Source organism: Ovis aries, chromosome 1 (assembly GCF_016772045.2).
Source record: "Ovis aries strain OAR_USU_Benz2616 breed Rambouillet chromosome 1, ARS-UI_Ramb_v3.0, whole genome shotgun sequence".
NCBI lineage: Eukaryota > Metazoa > Chordata > Mammalia > Artiodactyla > Bovidae > Ovis > Ovis aries.
Genome location: NC_056054.1, coordinates 120236438 through 120253940, shown reverse-complemented (window position 1 = coordinate 120253940; position 17503 = coordinate 120236438). Strand labels below are relative to the sequence as shown.

Genomic DNA, 17503 nt, shown 5'->3' with positions numbered 1-17503 from the left:
AGGTAGATTCTTTACCATCCAAGCCACCAGGAAGTCCCAGATCTGCTATATAAACAGGAAATTTCAAAGCAGAGTATAACGGGAATAAAGAGAATCATTTTACAATTACAAATGAGTCAATCCATGAACAGAAACATTAAAATACTGAATGTTTAGGTACTTAAAAACAGATCTTCAAAATATATGAAGCAAAAATTGAGAACTGAGAGGAGAAATCAACAATATGAAAATATTAGATCTGAACAGTCATCTTTCAATAATTGATAGAACAAGTGATCAGAAAATCAATAACTACACAGAAGAACTGAACATGGTTATCAGCCACTTTGACATAATTGATATTTCTGGAACATTCCACAAACAAAAAAATAAACATTTTTTTAAATACATAAGATAAATTTACCAACAGACTATATTCTGGGACATAAAACCAGACTGATTAAAATTTAAAAGATTCACATCATGCAAAGTACATATTTAACTATAAATTAAACATGAGAAATCAGTCCATACAAAAACAGTTAAACAAATGATTAAAACACCTTCAACTGCAATAACCCAAAGGGGAAAAATTAATGTTCAAATATTTCCAAGTATCTGGAAACTAAATGACACACTTCTCAATAAGCAATGAATCAAGGAAATCACAATAGAAATTAGAAAATACATTTAATAAAAGAGAAATGAAAGTTCAGTATATCAACATTAGGGAAACCTAAGGAAACACTCCAACCAGTCCATTCTAAAAGAGATCAGCCCTGGGTGTTCTTTGGAAGGAATGATGCTAAAGCTGAAACTCCAGTACTTTGGCCACCTCATGCGAAGAGCTGACTCACTGGAAAAGACTGATGCTGGGAGGGACTGGGGGCAGGAGGAGGAGACGACAGAGGATGAGATGGCTGGATGGCATCACCAACTCGATGGACGTGAGTTTGGGTGAACTCCAGGAGTTGGTGATGGACAGGGAGGCCTGGCGTGCTGCGATTCATGGGGTCGCAAAGAGTCGGACATGACTGAGCGACTGAACTGAACTGAAGTGAAGGAAACACTCAGATTTCCCCAGTGGCTTAGCAGTAAAGAAACCGCCTGCAATGCAGGAGACGCAGGTTTGATCGATCCCTGGGTGGGGAAGATACCCTGGAGGAGGGAATGGCAACCCACTGTAGTAACCTTGCCTGGAAAAGCCCATGGACAGAGGAGCCTGGTGGGCTACAGTTCATGAAGGGTCAGACACTATTGAGCAACTAAAAAACAACAAAGAAACTACCCAGCAACTAAAAACAACAAAGAGATACTCAGTGGAAATTTTGTTTTACTAATTGCCTCTATTGGAAAGGATAAAGGTCTTAAATCAGTCACTTCAGCCTCTACTTTAAGAAACTAGAAGAAAAACAATGAAACCCACCACAGTAAACAGAGAAAAAAGGAAAAAGCAGAGATTAAAAAAAAAAAGGAAAATAGAGAAAATCATGGAAACCAAAGTTGGTTCTTAGAGATGATCATTAAAATCAATTGAATCTCTTATCAGGCTGATAAGAAAAATAAAAAGAGAGAGAAGACAAACTATCAATATCAAGAATGTTGGAGGTGGTATCACTATAGATTCTACAGATGTTAAAAAGATAAAGGGACTTTTCCTGGTGTCCAATGGCTAACACTCCCTACTCAGGGAGCCCAGGTCCAATCCTTAGTAGTGAGCTAGATCCCACATGCTACAATTAAGACCCAGCACAGACTGGGCTTCCCTGGTAGCTCAGCTGGTAAACAATCTACCTGCAAAGCAGGAGACCTGGGTTCAAACAGTGGGTGGGGAAGATTCCCCTGGAGGAGGGCACTCATAGTCTTGCTTGGAGAATCCCTAGGGACAGAAGAGCCTGGCAGGCTACAATCCATGGGGTTGCAAAGCATCGGACAGGACTAAGTGACTAAGCACAGCACAGCAGACAAATAAATTTTAAAAAAGTTTTTTTTTAAAGTATAGTGAGTATTGTGAACAACTAATACCCACAAATTCGGCAATATAGGTAAAAGACAGGTTCCTTAAAATGGATAAAATACTGAAGCTATTAAAGCATAAAGATACAGCCTGAATAACCAAATATTCATTTTAAGAATTAAATATGTAGTTATGAACATCCTACAAAGAAAAATCCAGGATCAGATGGCTTTATTGGTAAATGTTCCCAAAGGTATAGAAACAAATACTACCAATTCTATAAAAACTCTTTCAGGAAAATGAAAAGGGACAAACATTCCAAGTTACTCTAAGGGATCAGCATTATGCTGACAATAAAACCATATAGTGCTTAGGAACACATCTGCCAAAAAAAAAACCACAAAAAAACAACCTCTAACAAACACAACAACACAGAAAACGGGTAATATATAAAATATGACTATGTGAGGTTCATCTCTAGAATGCTAAATTGATATTAACATTTGAAAAATAAATGTAGTTCACTGTGTTAAGAAACTAAAAGAAAAAATATATAATTTTCTTCAAATAATGCAGAGAAAAACATTTGACAAAATCCAACATCCATTCCTGGTAAGTTTAATATACAAATAGAAAGGAATTAACTGGATAAAAAAGCATTACTAAAATACACTTGCTGTTATACTTAACAGTGAAACATCAAAGATCAGGAAGAATGTTTAGTCTTACCATTTTTATTCAATATTGAACTGAAAATTCTAATAAGTGTAATAACAAAAAGAAATGAAGTTCAGATGGGGGAAAAAAAAAGTAAAAGTGTCTCTATATTCACAGATGGCATAATCATCTAAGGAGAAAATTTCTATGTGATTTTCTTTCCTAAAAAGTTATTGGAACCAGTAAGTGAATATAGTAAAACAGGGGGAATATAAGATTGAACATGAAAATACTAGCAACAAAACCATGAGAAACTGAAATTTTTAAAATAGTACCATTTATAATAATATGAAAAATATGAAATATTTAAGAATAAATCTTAAGACACACAAACTTAAAATTATAAAACATTGCCAAGTAAACTTAAAGTCCTAAATAAGGGAGATATACTGTAATCATAGATTAGAAGATTTAACACTTGTCAATGCTTCTTAAACTGATATATAGATTCAAATAAATCACTGGAAAAATTGTAGTAAAAATTGACAATCTGATTATCAAAGTCATGTGGAAATACAAAAATCTAAAATACCTTAAACAATTTCAAAAAAGAAGAAAGGACTTATACTACCTGGTTTTAAGAGTTAATATTAAGTTACAGTAATAAAAGCAGGGTGGTATAAGCACAGTGATGAATCACGGGAAGAAAAGAAGATACTGCCCAGAAAGAGACAAAAATAGATATGGTCAATGACCTATGATAATGACGCAAAAAAAAAAAGTTCAGAGGCAAGAAACAATGTTGGAAAGCTGGATATCCACATGCAAAATAATGAACTTAAAGCAGATCTCAGACTTTACTAAAAAAACTAATACAAAATGGAAAACATAAAACTATAGAACTTTTAGGAGAAAATTATTGTGACATTTGGTGAAATAAAGATTTTTACTCATGACACTGGTTCTGGACTTCTTTAAAATTATAAAATTTCTTTGTGAAAGACAGTGTAAACAAAATGAAAAGACTAGCCACTGACTCTGAGGAAAAAAATTATAAGTCATATGCCTGAAAAATATACAGAACAAACTTTTGAAACCCCTCAAAGTTCAATAATAAGAATTAAAACAATGGGCAAGGGGCTTCCCTGATGGCCCACTGTCTAAGACACTGCCCTAATAATACATCGCTGAATGGGGAACTAGATTCTACATGCTGCAACTAAGAGGTCACATGCCGCTGCAACTTAAAAGATCCTGCATGCCACAACTATCGCCCAGAGCGGCCAAATAAAGAAATAAAAACATATTTTTTAAAATGGGTAAAAGATTGAACAGACAATTCACCAAAGAAGCACATGAAGAAATGGGAAAACATGACTCAAACGACAGAACAAAGTAAATCTCCAGAAACTGACCCTAACAAAATGGAGATGTATGAATTACCTAAAAAAGAACAGAAAGTAATGGTAATACACAAATTCAATACGCTATATGCGTGCGAGTGTGTGCACCAGGTCGCTTCAGGCATTTCTGACTCTGCAATCCCATGGATTGTAGCCAGCCAGGCTCCTCTGTCCATGGGATTCTCCAGGCAAAAATACTGGAGGGGGTTGCCATGTCCTTCTCCAGGGGATGTTCCTGACCCAGGGATTGAACCCAGGTTTCTTATGTCTCCTGAATTTGCAGATGGGTTCTTTACTACTAATGCCACCTGGGAAGCCCCAATATGCTACAAGGGAATACAAATAGATAACTAAACAAATCAGGAAAACAATGCATGAACAAAATGAGAGTATTACCAGGGAGAAAGAAAATGGAAAAATGAGAGAAACAGAAATGACAGAGTTGAAGAATGTAACTAAATTCACTAGAGGAGGATCAACAACAGGCTCAATCAGGCAGAAAAAAGAAACAGCAAATTCAAAAACTGCCATTTGAAATTACCAAGTCAAGAACAAAAGAAGAATGAAGAAAAGTAAAAAAATCCTAAGGGAACTTAGAGGATATTACTAAGATGACAAATATTTCCACTATGGGATTTTCAGAAGGAAAAGGGGGGACTGGATGGAGAGCTTTGTAAGGCCGGACCCCGGGGGCCATGATGGGCCGTCCCTCCTCTCCCTCCAGCCAGCTGGGTAAGGAGCCTCCCAGATCCCGGGGACCAATGACAGCATACTTCACCAGCTAAAGCCGCTCCACCCCAGCCACGCAGAAGGACCTGTCAGCCTGCAACGCCTCGGCCTGGCGATCTATCTGAACCCCCATCCATCTAGTCTGACCACCCCTCACAACGAACGTATAAAAACCACCCCCAACAGGGTCCCAGCGCAGACTTCGGGTCCAGGAACCCCGCCCGGGGGCGCTTCGCCATTAAAAAGCCTGTTAGACACTCTTTCGGTGTCCTGGTTGTCTTTACCTAACAAGCTTATCTGAAAAAAAAAAAGGGGGGGGGGGCAAAAACTTCTCAAATCTGAGGGAAAAAAAGAACATCCAGATTCAAGAAACTCAGGAACTTCAACTAGGATGGACCCGAAGAGGCCCAAATCAAGACACACTATAAACTACTTGTCAAAAGTGAGTTAATCTTGAAAGCTGCAAGAGTAACATGAACCATTACATAAAGGAGCTCCCATTAGATCAGTGGATTTCTCAACAGAAACATTGCCTGTCAGAAGGGAGTAGGATAAAAAGTGCTGAAAGAAAAAACCTGCAAACCAAGAATACTATATCCACCAAAACTGTCCACTACAACTGAAAGGGAAATAAAGACCTTCTCAGATAAAAAGTATAGAAGGTTATCACAAGGACTGTCTTACAAGACCTGCTAAATAAAGTCTTTCAAGTTGAAGTGAAAGACATTAGACAGCAACACACAGCATATGGTAATATAAAGACTGTCACAAATGTAAACATACAAACAAATACAGAAATCTGTAATATTGTACGGGTGGTACAAAATCACTTTTAATTTGAATATAGAATTTAAAAATAGAAGCATTAAAAGTTATTATGCTTTTATGGTATTTGTGACACTGATAACAAAGTGGGGGAAGGATGTAAAGGAACAGAATTTTTGTATGTGATTTAAGTTAAACTGTTCTCAGTGCAAGACAAATTTTGTAACTATGTTTCATGCAGTAATCATAAAAAACACAATGAAAAAACTCTATAAAGATGCCCCTAAAAAAGGAGTTAAAGCATGTCACTACAAAAGAAAGAGCAACAACAACAATAAAGCACAAGAGAAAGCAGCCAAGAGAGAAAAAGAGTGAACAAATATTTGTAGGTCATACAGAAAAAAAATTATTAATGCTAGGAGTGAGTATTTTCCTATAAGTAACTACTTTAAATGTAAATGTTACAGTACTAAGGGGGAAGTTTATAGTAATTATCTACATTTAAAAAGATCTGAAATCAACAACCTAACTTTACACTTCAAAAAACTGAAAAATAACAACAAATTAAAGCCAAAGTTAATAGAGAAAGGAAATAATAAAGATTAGAGCAAAAATAAATGATACAGAGGAAAAAAAAGTAAGGTTTATTAAAGGGCATCAAAATCAACAAACCCTCACTGAGAATAGCAAGAAAAAAGTAATATGATTCAACAAAAATCAGAAATAAAAGAGGAGATATTACACTTATACCACAGAAATAAAAAGGATCCTAAGAGACTATGAACACCACAATTGGAAGGACAGAAGAAATTAATAAATTTTTAGAAATATACAGCTTACCAAAATTAAAAGATAGATAAACATAGGGACAAACCAAATAAACCAACACTACACTAAGGAGACTGAATTAGTAACCAGAAACATCCGGAGAAAGGAAAGCTCAAACCAGATGCCTTGAGAACATTACGCATATTTAAAAATTTTTCTTCCAAGGAGTAAGCGTCTTTTAATTTCATGGCTGCAGTCACCTTCTGCAGTGATTTTGGAGCCCCTCCAAAATTAAGTCTGTCACTGTTTCCATTGCTTCCCCATCTATCTGCCATGAAGTGATGGGACCGGATGCCATGATCTTCATTTTCTGAATGTTGAGTTTTAAGCCGACCTTTTCACTCTCCTCCTTCACTGTCATCAAGAGGCTCTTCAGTACTTCTTCTATTTCTGCCATAAAGGTGGTGTCATCTACATATCTGAGGTTACTGATATTTCTCCTGGCAATCTTGATTCCAGCTTGTGCTTCATCCAGCCATGTATGAATTCATTAATCCATGAAATTAAAAGACGCTTGATCCTTGGAGAAAAGTTATGAACAACCAAGACAGCATATTAAAAAGGACAGACATTACTTTCCCAACAAAGTTCTGTCTAATCAAAGCTATGGTTTTTCCAGTAGTCATGTATGGATATGAGAGTTGGACCATTAAGAAGGCTGAGCACCAAAGAATTGATGCTTTTGAACTGTGGGGCTGGAGAAGACTCTTGAGAGTCCCTTGGACTGCAAGGAGATAAAACCAGTCCATCCTAAAGGAAATCAGGCTTGAATATTCATTGGAAGGATTCATGCTGAAGCTGAAACTCCAATACTTTTGCCACCTGATACAAAGAACTGACTCACTGGAAAAGACCCTAATATTGGAAAAGACTGAAGGTGGGAGGAGAAGGGGACAACAGAGGATAAAATGGTTGGATGCCATCACTGACTCAATAGACATGAGTTTGAGTAAGCTCCAGGAGTTTGTGATGGACAAGGAAGCCTGGTGTGCTACAGTCCATGAGGTCACAAAGAGGACACGTGACTGAGTGACTGAACTGAACTGATATTTAAAAATTTATACCTGTCCTCTCAAACTCTTCCAAAATACTGAAGAGGAGGGAATGTTTTCAAACTTATTCTATGAAAACAGCATGATCATGGTACCAAAATCCAGACAAAAATACTAAAAGAAAGTGAAACTACAGACCTGTATATTATGGATGAATACTGATACCAGACCACCTGACCTGCCTCTTAAGAAACCTGTATGCAGGTCAGGAAGCAACAGTTAGACCTGGAGATGGAACAACAGACTGGTTCCAAATAGGAAAAGGAGTACGTCAAGGCTGTATATTGTCACCCTGCTTATTTAACTTCTATGCAGAGTATATCATGAGAAATGCTGGGCTGGAAGAAGCACAAGATGGAATCAAGATTGCCAGGAGAAATATCAATAACCTCAGACATGCAGATGACACCACCCTTATGGCAGAAATTGAAGAAGAACTAAAGAGCCTCTTGATGAAAGTGAAAGAGGAGAGTGAAAAACTTGGCTTAAGCTCAACATTCAGAAAACAAAGATATGGCATCTGGTCCCATCACTTCATGGGAAATAGATGGGGAACCAGTGGAACAGGGGCTCACTTCATTTTTACGGGCTCCAAAATCACTGCAGACAATGATTGCAGCCATGAAATTAAAAGACACTTACTCCTTGGAAGGAAAGTTATGACCAATCTAGACAGCATATTAAAAAGCAGACACATTACTTTGTGAAAAAAGGTCCACCTAGTGAAGGCTATGGTTTTTCCAGTAGTCATGTGTGGATGTGAGAGTTGGACTATAAAGAAAGCTGACTGCAGAAGAATTGATGCTTTTGAACTGTGGTGTTGGAGAAGACTCTTGAGAGTGCCTTGGACTGCAAGGAGATCCAACCAGTTCATCCTAACAGAGATCAGTCCTGGGTGTTCATTGGAAGGACTGATGCTGAAGCTGAAACTCCAATACTTTGGCCACCTGATGCAAAGAACTGACTCACTGGGAAATACCCTGATGCTGGGAAAGACTGGAGGCAGATGGAGAAGGGGATGACAGAGGATGAGATGGTTGGATGGCATCACCAACTCAATGGGCATGAGTTGGGATAAACTCCAGGAGTTGGTAATGGACAGGGAGGTTGGTGTGCTGCGGTTCATGGGGTTACAAAGAGTTGGACACGACTGAGAGATTGAACTGAAATAAAAATCCTCGAGAAAATGCTAAAAAAAAAAAAAAGAAAAGAAAACCTCTAAAACAGTACCAAACTAACAAGATTATTCATCTTGATCAAGTGGAACTTACTTCTGGAACCCAAGGATGGTTCAACATACACAAGTTATTCAATGTAATTTCATCATAATAAAAAAATGAACAAAGCCAGTGGAGGAGATGGAATTCCAGCTGAGCTATTTCAAATCCTAAAAGATGATACTGTTCAAGTGCTGAACTCAATATGTCAGAAAATCTGGAAAACTCAGCAGTAGCCAGAGGACTAGAAAATGTCAGTCTTCATTCCAATCCCAAAGAAAGGCAATGTCAAGAATGTTTAAACTACCGTACATTGGCCCTCATTTCACACGTTAGTAAGGTTATGCTCAAGATACTGCAAGCTAGGCTCCAGCAGTACATGAACCAAGAACTTTCACATGTAAAAGCAGGACTTAGGAAAAACAGAAGAACCAAAGATCAAATTGCCAACATTCACTGGATCATAGAGAAAGCAGGAAATTCCAGAAAAACATCTAGACCTGTTTCAATGATGAAGCTAAAGCCTTTGACTGTGTGGATCACAATAAATTTGAAAATCTTAAAATAATGGGAATATCAGGCCACTTTACCTGTCTCCTGAGAAACCTGTACGTGGTCAAGAAGCAAAAATTTAGAGCCTTGGTTCAAAATTGGGAAACAATTATGACAAGACGGTATACTGTCAACCTATTTATTTAAACTCATATAAAGAGTTCAGTTCAGTTGCTCAGTCTTTGCAACCCCATGAATCGCAGCAAGCCAGGCTTCCCTGCCCATCACCATCTCCTGGAGACAACCCAAACTCATGTCCATCAAGTCAGTGATGCCATCCAGCCATCTCATCCTCTGTCGTCCCCATCTCCTCCTGTGCCGAATCCCTCACAGCATCAGGGTCTTTTCCAATGAGTCAACTCTTCGCATTAGGTGGCCAAAGTATTGGAGTTTCAACTTAAGCATCAGTCCTTCCAATGAACACTCAGGACTGATCTCTTTTAGGATGGACTGGTTGGATCTCCTTGCAGTCCAAGGGACTCTCAAGAGTCTTCTCAAACATCACAGTTCAAAAGCATGAATTCTCTGGCACTCAGCTTTCTTCACAGTCCAACTTTCCCATACACATGACTACTGGAAAAACCATAGCCTTGACTAGACGGACCTTTGTTGGCAAAGTCATGTCGCTGCTTCTCAATATGCTATCTAGAGTGGTCATAACTTTTCTTTCAAGGAGCAAGCATCTTTTAATTTCATGGCTGGAATCACCATCTGCAATGATTCTGGAGCCCAAAAAAACAAAGTCTGTCACTGTTTCCACTGTTTCCCCATCTATTTGCCATGAAGTGATGGGACCAGATGCCATGACCTTCGTTTTCTGAATGTTGAGCTGTAAGCCAACTTTTTCATTCTCCTCTTTCATTTTCATCATGAGGTTCTTTAGTTCTTCTTCACCCTCTGCCATAAGGGTGTTGTCATCTGCATATCTGAGGTTATTGATATTTCTCCCAGCAATCTTGATTCCAGCTTGTGCTTCTTCCAGTCCAGCGTTTCTCATGATGTATTCTGCATATAAGTTAAATAAGCAGGGTGACAATATACAGCTTTGACACACTCCTTTTCCTATTTGGAACCAGTCTGTTGTTCCATGTCTAGTTCTAACTGTTGCTTCCTGACCTGCATACAGGTTTCTCAAGAGGCAGGTCAGGTGGTCTGGTATTCCCATCTCTTTCAGATTTTTTAAACAGTTTATTGTGATCCACACAGTCAAAAGCTTTGGCATAGTCAATAAAGCAGAAATAGATGTTTTTCTGGAACTCTCTTGCTTTTTCAATGATCCAGCAGATGTTGGCAATTTGATCTCTCGTTCCTCTGCCTTTTCTAAAAACAGCTTGCACATCTGGAAGTTCACAGTTCACGTATTGCTGAAGTCTGGCTTGGAGAATTTTGAACATTACTTTACAAGTGTGTGAGATGAGTTCAATTGTGCGGTAGTTTGAGCATTCTTTGGCATTGCCTTTCTTTGGGATTGGAATGAAAACGGACCATTTCCAGTCCTGTGGGCACTGCTGAGTTTTTCAAATTTGCTGGCATATTGAGTGCAGCACTTTCACAGCATCATCGTTTAGGATTTGAAACAGCTCCACTGGAATTCCATCACCTCCACTAGCTTTGTTCCTAGTGATGCTTTCTAAGGCCCACTTGACTTCACATTTCAGGGTGTCTGGCTCTAGGTGAGTGATCACACCACCATGATTATCTGGGTTGTGAAGATCTTTTTTGTACTGATCTGTGTGTTCTTGCCACCTCTTCTTAATATCTTCTGCTTCTGTTATGTCCATACCATTTCTGTCCTTTATCAAGCCCATCTTTGCATGAAATGTTCCCTTGGTATCTCTAATTTTATTGAAGCCATCTCTAATCTTTCCCATTCTGTTGTTTTCCTCTATTTCTTTGCATTGATCACTGAGGAAGGCTTTCTTATCTCTTCTTGCTATTCTTTGGAACTCTGCATTTCAGATGCTTATATCTTTCCTTTTTTCCTTTGCTTTTGCTTCTCTCCTTTTCACAGCTATTTGTAAGGCCTCCCCAGACAGCCATTTGCTTTTTTGCATTTCTCTTCCATGAGGATGGTCTTGATCCCTGTCTCCTGTACAATGTCATGAACCTCCGTCCATAGTTCATCAGGCACTCTGTCTATCAGATCTAGTCCCTTAAATCTATTTCTCACTTCCACTGTATAACCATAAGGGATTTGATTTAGGCCATACCTGAATGGTCTACTGGTTTTCCCTACTTTCTTCAATGTAAGTCTGAGTGTGGCAATAAGGAACTCATGATCTGAGCCATAGTCAGCTCCTGGTCTTGTTTTTGTTGACTGTATAGAGCTTCTGCATCTTTGGCTGCAAAGAATATAATCAGTCTGATTTTGGTGTTGACCATCTGGTGATATCCACGTGTGGAGTTTTCTCTTGTGTTGTTGGAAGAGGGTGTTTGCTATGACCAGTGCATTCTCTTGACAAAATTCTATTAGCCTTTGCCCTGCTTCATTCTGTACTCCAAGGCCAAATTTGCCTGTTACTCCAAGTGTTTCTTGACTTCCTACTTTTGCATTCCAGTCCCCTTTAATTGAAAAGGACATCTTATTTGGGTGTTAGTTCTAAAAGGTCTAGTATGTCTTCATAGAACCGTTCAACTTCAGCTTCGTCAGCATTACTGGTTGGGGCATAGACTTGGATTACCATGATAGTGAATGGTTTGCCTTGGAAATGAACAGAGATCATTCTGTTGCTTTTGAGATTGCATCGAAGTACTACATTTCGCACTCTCTTGTTGACTGTGATGGCTACTCCATTTCTTCTAAGGGATTCCTGCCCATAGTAGTAGATATAATGGTCATCTGAGTTAAATTCACCCATTCCCATCCATTTCAGTTCACTGATTCCTAGCATGTCGACGTTCACTCTTGCCATCTCCTGTTAGACCACTTCCAATTTGCCTCGATTCATGGACCTGACATTCCAGGTTCCTATGCAATCTTGCTCTTCACAGCATCACACCTTCCTTCTATCACCAGTCACATCCACAACTGGGTATTCTTTTTGCTTTGGCTCCATCCCTTCATTCTTTCTGGAATAATTTCTCCACTGATCTCCAATAGCATATTGGGCATCTACCAACCCAGGGAGTTCCCCTTCAGTATCCTATCATTTTGCCTTTTCATACTGTTCATCAGGTTCTCAAGGCAAGAATACTGAAGTGGTTTGCCATTCCCTTGTCCAGTGGACCACATTCTGTCATATAAAGAATGTATCATGCTAAATGCTGAGCTGGATGAATCACAAGGTGGAATCAAGATTGCCGGGAGAAACATCAATAACCTCAGATATGAAGATGATGTCACTCTAGCAGCAGAAAGTAAAGAGAAGTAAAGAGCCTCTGGATGATGGTGAATGTGGAGAGTGAAAAAGCTGGCTTAAACTCTACATTCAAAAAACTAAATAAGATTATGGTATCCAGTCCTATCACTTCATGGCAAACAGAAGGGTAAAAAGTGGAAATATTAACAGATTTCATTTTCCTGGGCTCCAAAATCACTGTGTACAGTGATTGTAGCCATGGTAATGATAACCCTGTATGTGAGACAGCAAAAGAGACACAGATGTATAGAACAGTCTTTTGGACTCTGTGGGAGAGGGAGAGGTCAGAATGATTTGGGAGAATGGCACTGAAACATGTATAATATCATATATGAAACAAATAGCCAGTCCAGGTTCGATGCATGATACTGGATGCTTGGGGCTGTTGCACTGAGACGACCCAGAGGGATGGTACAGGGAAGGAGGAGGGAGGGGGGTTCAGGATGGAGAACACGTGTATACCTGTGGCAGATTCATGCTGATGTATGGTAAAACCAGTACAATATTGTAAATTAATTAACCTCCAATGAAAATGAATAAATTTATATTAAAAAAATAATAAATAAAAGATGATTACTCCTTGAAAGGAAAGCTATGACAAACCTAGGCAGTGTATTAGAAAGCAAAGATCGACAAAGGTACATATAATCAAAAATATTGTTTTTCCAGGAGTCACATACGTATGTGAGCGCTGGAGCATAATGAAGGTTGAGCACCAAAGAACTGAATGCTGGTGGTGCTAGAAAAGACTCTTGAGAGTCCCTTGGGATGCAAAGAGATCAAACCAGTCAGTCCTAAAGGAAATCAATCCTGAATATTCCCTGGAAGATAAGATGCTGGAGCTGAAGCTCCAATACTTTGGCCACCTGAAGAGCACACTCACTGGAAAACATTCTGATACTGGGAAAGATTGAAGGCAAGATGAGAAGGGGGCGGCAGAGGATGAGATAGTTATACAGCATCACCGAATCAATGGACAGGGGTCCATTTGAGAAAATTTAGGAAATAGTGATTTTGAGAAAACTCTGGAAAATAGTGAAGGACAGACAAGCCTGCTAAGTCACTCCAGTCGTGTCTGACTCTGTGCGACCCCATAGACGGCAGCCCACCAGGCTCCCCCATCCCTGGGATTCTCCAGGCAAGAACACTGGAGTGGGTTGCCATTTCCTTCTCCAATGCATGAAAATGAAAAGTGAAAGGGAAGTCGCTCAGTTGTGTCCGACCCTTAGCATGGACTGCAGACTACCAGGCTTCTCCATCCATGGGATTTTCCAGGCAAGAGTACTGGAGTCGGGTGCCATTGCCTTCTATCCATGGGGTCACAAACAGTTAGACAGGACTTAGCGCCTGAACAAGAGCAAAACAAGATCTAAATGCAAAAGACAAAACAATAATCTTTCTAAAAGATAATCTAAACCAGAAGAATGTCTCCATAACCTTCAGAAAGGAAAAGACTTTTTTGAGCAGGATAGAGAAAGCAGGTAAAAATTTAAAAAAAAAAAAAGAAAAAAAAAGACCAATACATTAAGACAACACAGAGAACTTTTGTTCATGAAAAGACACCATTAGGAGAGTGAAAATACAACCACACAGTTGGAAGAGATAGTTTCACATGCTGAAGATAAAAGAAATTCCTATAAATCAACAGTAATAATGAAATCAAATGGATAACCTAATAGAAAGATTAGGAAAGAATTCTGAATAGGCACTTGACAAAACAGCGTATCTAAATAACCAGTGAACTATGCAGTAACCTCAGCAGTAACAACAGTAAAAGACATTTAAATAAGCCTGTTCAGAATTAGAGATTAATCATATATCCTGTTGGCAAAGATGAGAAGCAAAAGGAATTCTTATTATATGCTATTGGCGAGAATGCAGGCTGTTACACTTTGGGAAAATATCTGGCACTATCTCTAAAATAAACAAATACATATCCTATGACAGAAAAAGTTTACTTCTAAACATAAATATACTGGAAGTCATGTAAAGTATGTTCTCCAAATTGGAAATCAAGTTTAAAATTTTCATCAGCAGTAGAACAGCTGTGGTTTATTCACACAATCGAACACTAAAAAGCAGTGAAAATAAACACACTTTAGTGGTACCCAACATGGATGAGTTTCACAAATGTAAGGTAAGACTTTGTTCAGCAAACGATAACAAATTTAAAAATAAACAAAAGACCATTTAATATGACTCACTGCATATAATGTTCAAAAACAAGAAAAACTAAAGTGGTTGGAAAAATACGATGATGGAAATCAGGATAAAGCAGTTTCGGGGGAAGTCCTTAATGCCTTACATTTCTTGATCTTTGTGGCTGTTACATGAACAAATTCACTTTGTGATAATTTACTGAGATATACTCAGTGTTTTGTACTTTTCCTTTATGTTCTGTACTTCAATGGGGGAAAAAAGTTTAATGCTAGATGGAACAAGAAGGTCTTAACATATATCTAATCAGAATTCCCAAATAAAAAATACAGAGACTGGTAAAAAACTAAAAACTTATTATCTATAAATTTCCCTCATTTTTCAAGATTCCAATTTCTTATACTAAGAACACATATAAATTCCAAGAAAAATCAAAAGGAAATCCATACCTCGACACACTGTTGTGACATCAATGAAGGAAAAAAAAAAAAAAAAACACAAAGAAAAACAGAATTAAATTCAGTTAAGGAAGAGATAACAAATACAAAGGAATCACAATTAAACTGTTGATTGACTGCTCAACTTCAAAAGTCAAGTCAGAATATAGTGAAATATCACCTGAAATAGAGTAACTGTCAAACTAGAAGCCTGTATCTAGTAAGACTACCTCTGAAGAACTGACATAAAAAAGATATTTTCTAGAAAAGGATGAAAAGGGAAGAAGTAAATGATATAAAAGGAAAATAGGACTAAAGTTGTTTTATATCAGCAAACTCTGACTTAAAGGAGCTGGTAAAGAATGTACTTTAGCTCTGGAGCACTAGCCCGATGGCATCTGGCTGCAAAATTGGCCCATCCATCCACAACAGTAACCTGGCCAGTTTAGGGGCTGAGTACCTACCTCCAGATGTTGGACTGTGAGGCTGATTATCTGCACCTGGATGTAATAAATGGGTATTTTGTTCCCAACATCACCTTTGGTCCCCCTGTGGCAGAAAGCCTCCAAAAGCAGCTAGGCCAGGACCCTTCCTTTGACATGCACATGATGGTGTCCAGGTCAGAAGAGTGGGTAAAACCAATGGCTGCAGCAGGAGCCAGTCAACATCTGGAGGCTTTCATCTAGAGGCTACTGACAACCCAGGAGTAGCCAGACATTCGAGAAACCAGCAACTACAGGTGAGTATTTGACACCATGGGCTAATCAATCAGATAGATACAGCCTTGGTTATGACAGTGAAACATGGGCTTGTAGGGCAGAAACTCATGAAAGATATGACGCGAAAGGTTCACTGGTTGAGGACCCAGTTCCCATCTTTGGACACTGAGGTTGATGGTGGAGTAGGTCCAGACACCATCCATAAATGTGCAGAGGCAGGAGCTAACACAATTGTGTCTGGCAGTGCCATTATGAAGAGTGAAGACCCCAGATCTATGATCAACCTGTTAAGGACTGTTTGCTCAGATGCTCAGAAGCTGCTCAGAAATGTTTTCTTGATCGATGAAATCACAAGGAACCCAGTGTTCCTGCTTATGAGATCTTTACTAGAGGACAAGAATACTGATCACCAAATCACACCACAGTTGAGGCAATGCTGCTTTTCTGAGAAATTAGTCATTCCAGTGACTAAAATCCATCATGAAGAGTGTTCCAAGAAGCTAGAAACTGTTGTGTATAACTACATTTTTAGTGATGGAATTGAAAGATTAGTGTGGTAAAATGCCATTTTTACTGAGAGACTTGATTTTTATAGAGAGTAAAAATATGGATGTATTAAGGTTATAAGCAGAAAAAAGTATCTTAATGCCTAAAGAAGGCATGTGAGCTACTACAAAAAAAATTTTTTTTTTAATTTATAAAAAGAATTGTCTTCAGTTTCTTGGCTGTTTTCTGAAAGCAAAGGAAGTTCTTCTGTTTTTCCTGTTTCACGTCATTTTTGATTTGTGTACGTGTGTGATAACTAAGTTTGTATCTGACTAGGAATAGCATACTTACTCTCCTAGCTTCAGAAACATTTATTTTTTACTTTGCACCTTGTATTTGATACATTTAAAACAAACTGTATAATGGGAAAAAAGAAAAAAAGAATGTGCTTAAGGTACCAACTGACCCCACACAGAAAACCTGTAACAGAAAAGGCAAAAGTGCAAGCAAAAATGTAGGTAAATCTAATAATAATAGTAAAGACTAATAAAACAATAATAATATTTTTGATTCAGAAGAAGACAGACTATAACTACACTCTGAGTTTAGACAAGGGATGGAAAGATTATAATGAGCTAAGGTACACATTCAGGAGAAAGGCAAAGGTGCTTATTGACTTTAGACTTTGTTAACTACTCCTGTAAAATACGAATGTCTATCTTCCTTGCAATAGCAGAAACAAAATGGGCCAAATGCAAAACCTTCAAGAAATTCAAAAGAATGTCAAAAACAGGATGGGGAAATCAATAACAGAAAATATTTTCCAATAAAAAACTTACAATAAGATATATAAATAGATCCAAATATATCAGCACTCACAATAAACATAAATTGACTGAAATCTCCAATTAAAAGCCAAATTTGTGAGAAATAGATTTTAAAAAATCCAGCTATAGAATACTATTTTTGTAAGGATGTATTATAACATGAGGGTACAGAAAAACTGAAATTCAAGTAGTGAAAAAAATATACCATGTCAGCACCATATGGGAAAACAATGAATCATTTGATACAAAGAAATGAAATGACAAGATTATAAAAGAGCTTTTTGAAGAACAAGGAGTTTTTCTGAACCAAAGCAGTATAACTAAGTCTCAGATTCATTTCACCTCATTTTAATTCAGCTCAGGGCTTGAGCTTATTAAT

General features: G+C 38.1%; 1 protein-coding gene and 1 pseudogene across 29 annotated transcripts in view; one reads left to right on the top strand and one right to left on the bottom strand.

Annotated features, from left to right (window-relative positions):
* DCAF6 (DDB1 and CUL4 associated factor 6) overlaps positions 1–17503 on the bottom strand; it is a 184839-nt gene that overhangs the window by 97498 nt on the left and 69838 nt on the right. The gene's annotated exons all lie outside the window — the stretch shown is intronic.
* LOC114110818 (ribulose-phosphate 3-epimerase-like) lies at positions 15484–16371 on the top strand (annotated as a pseudogene).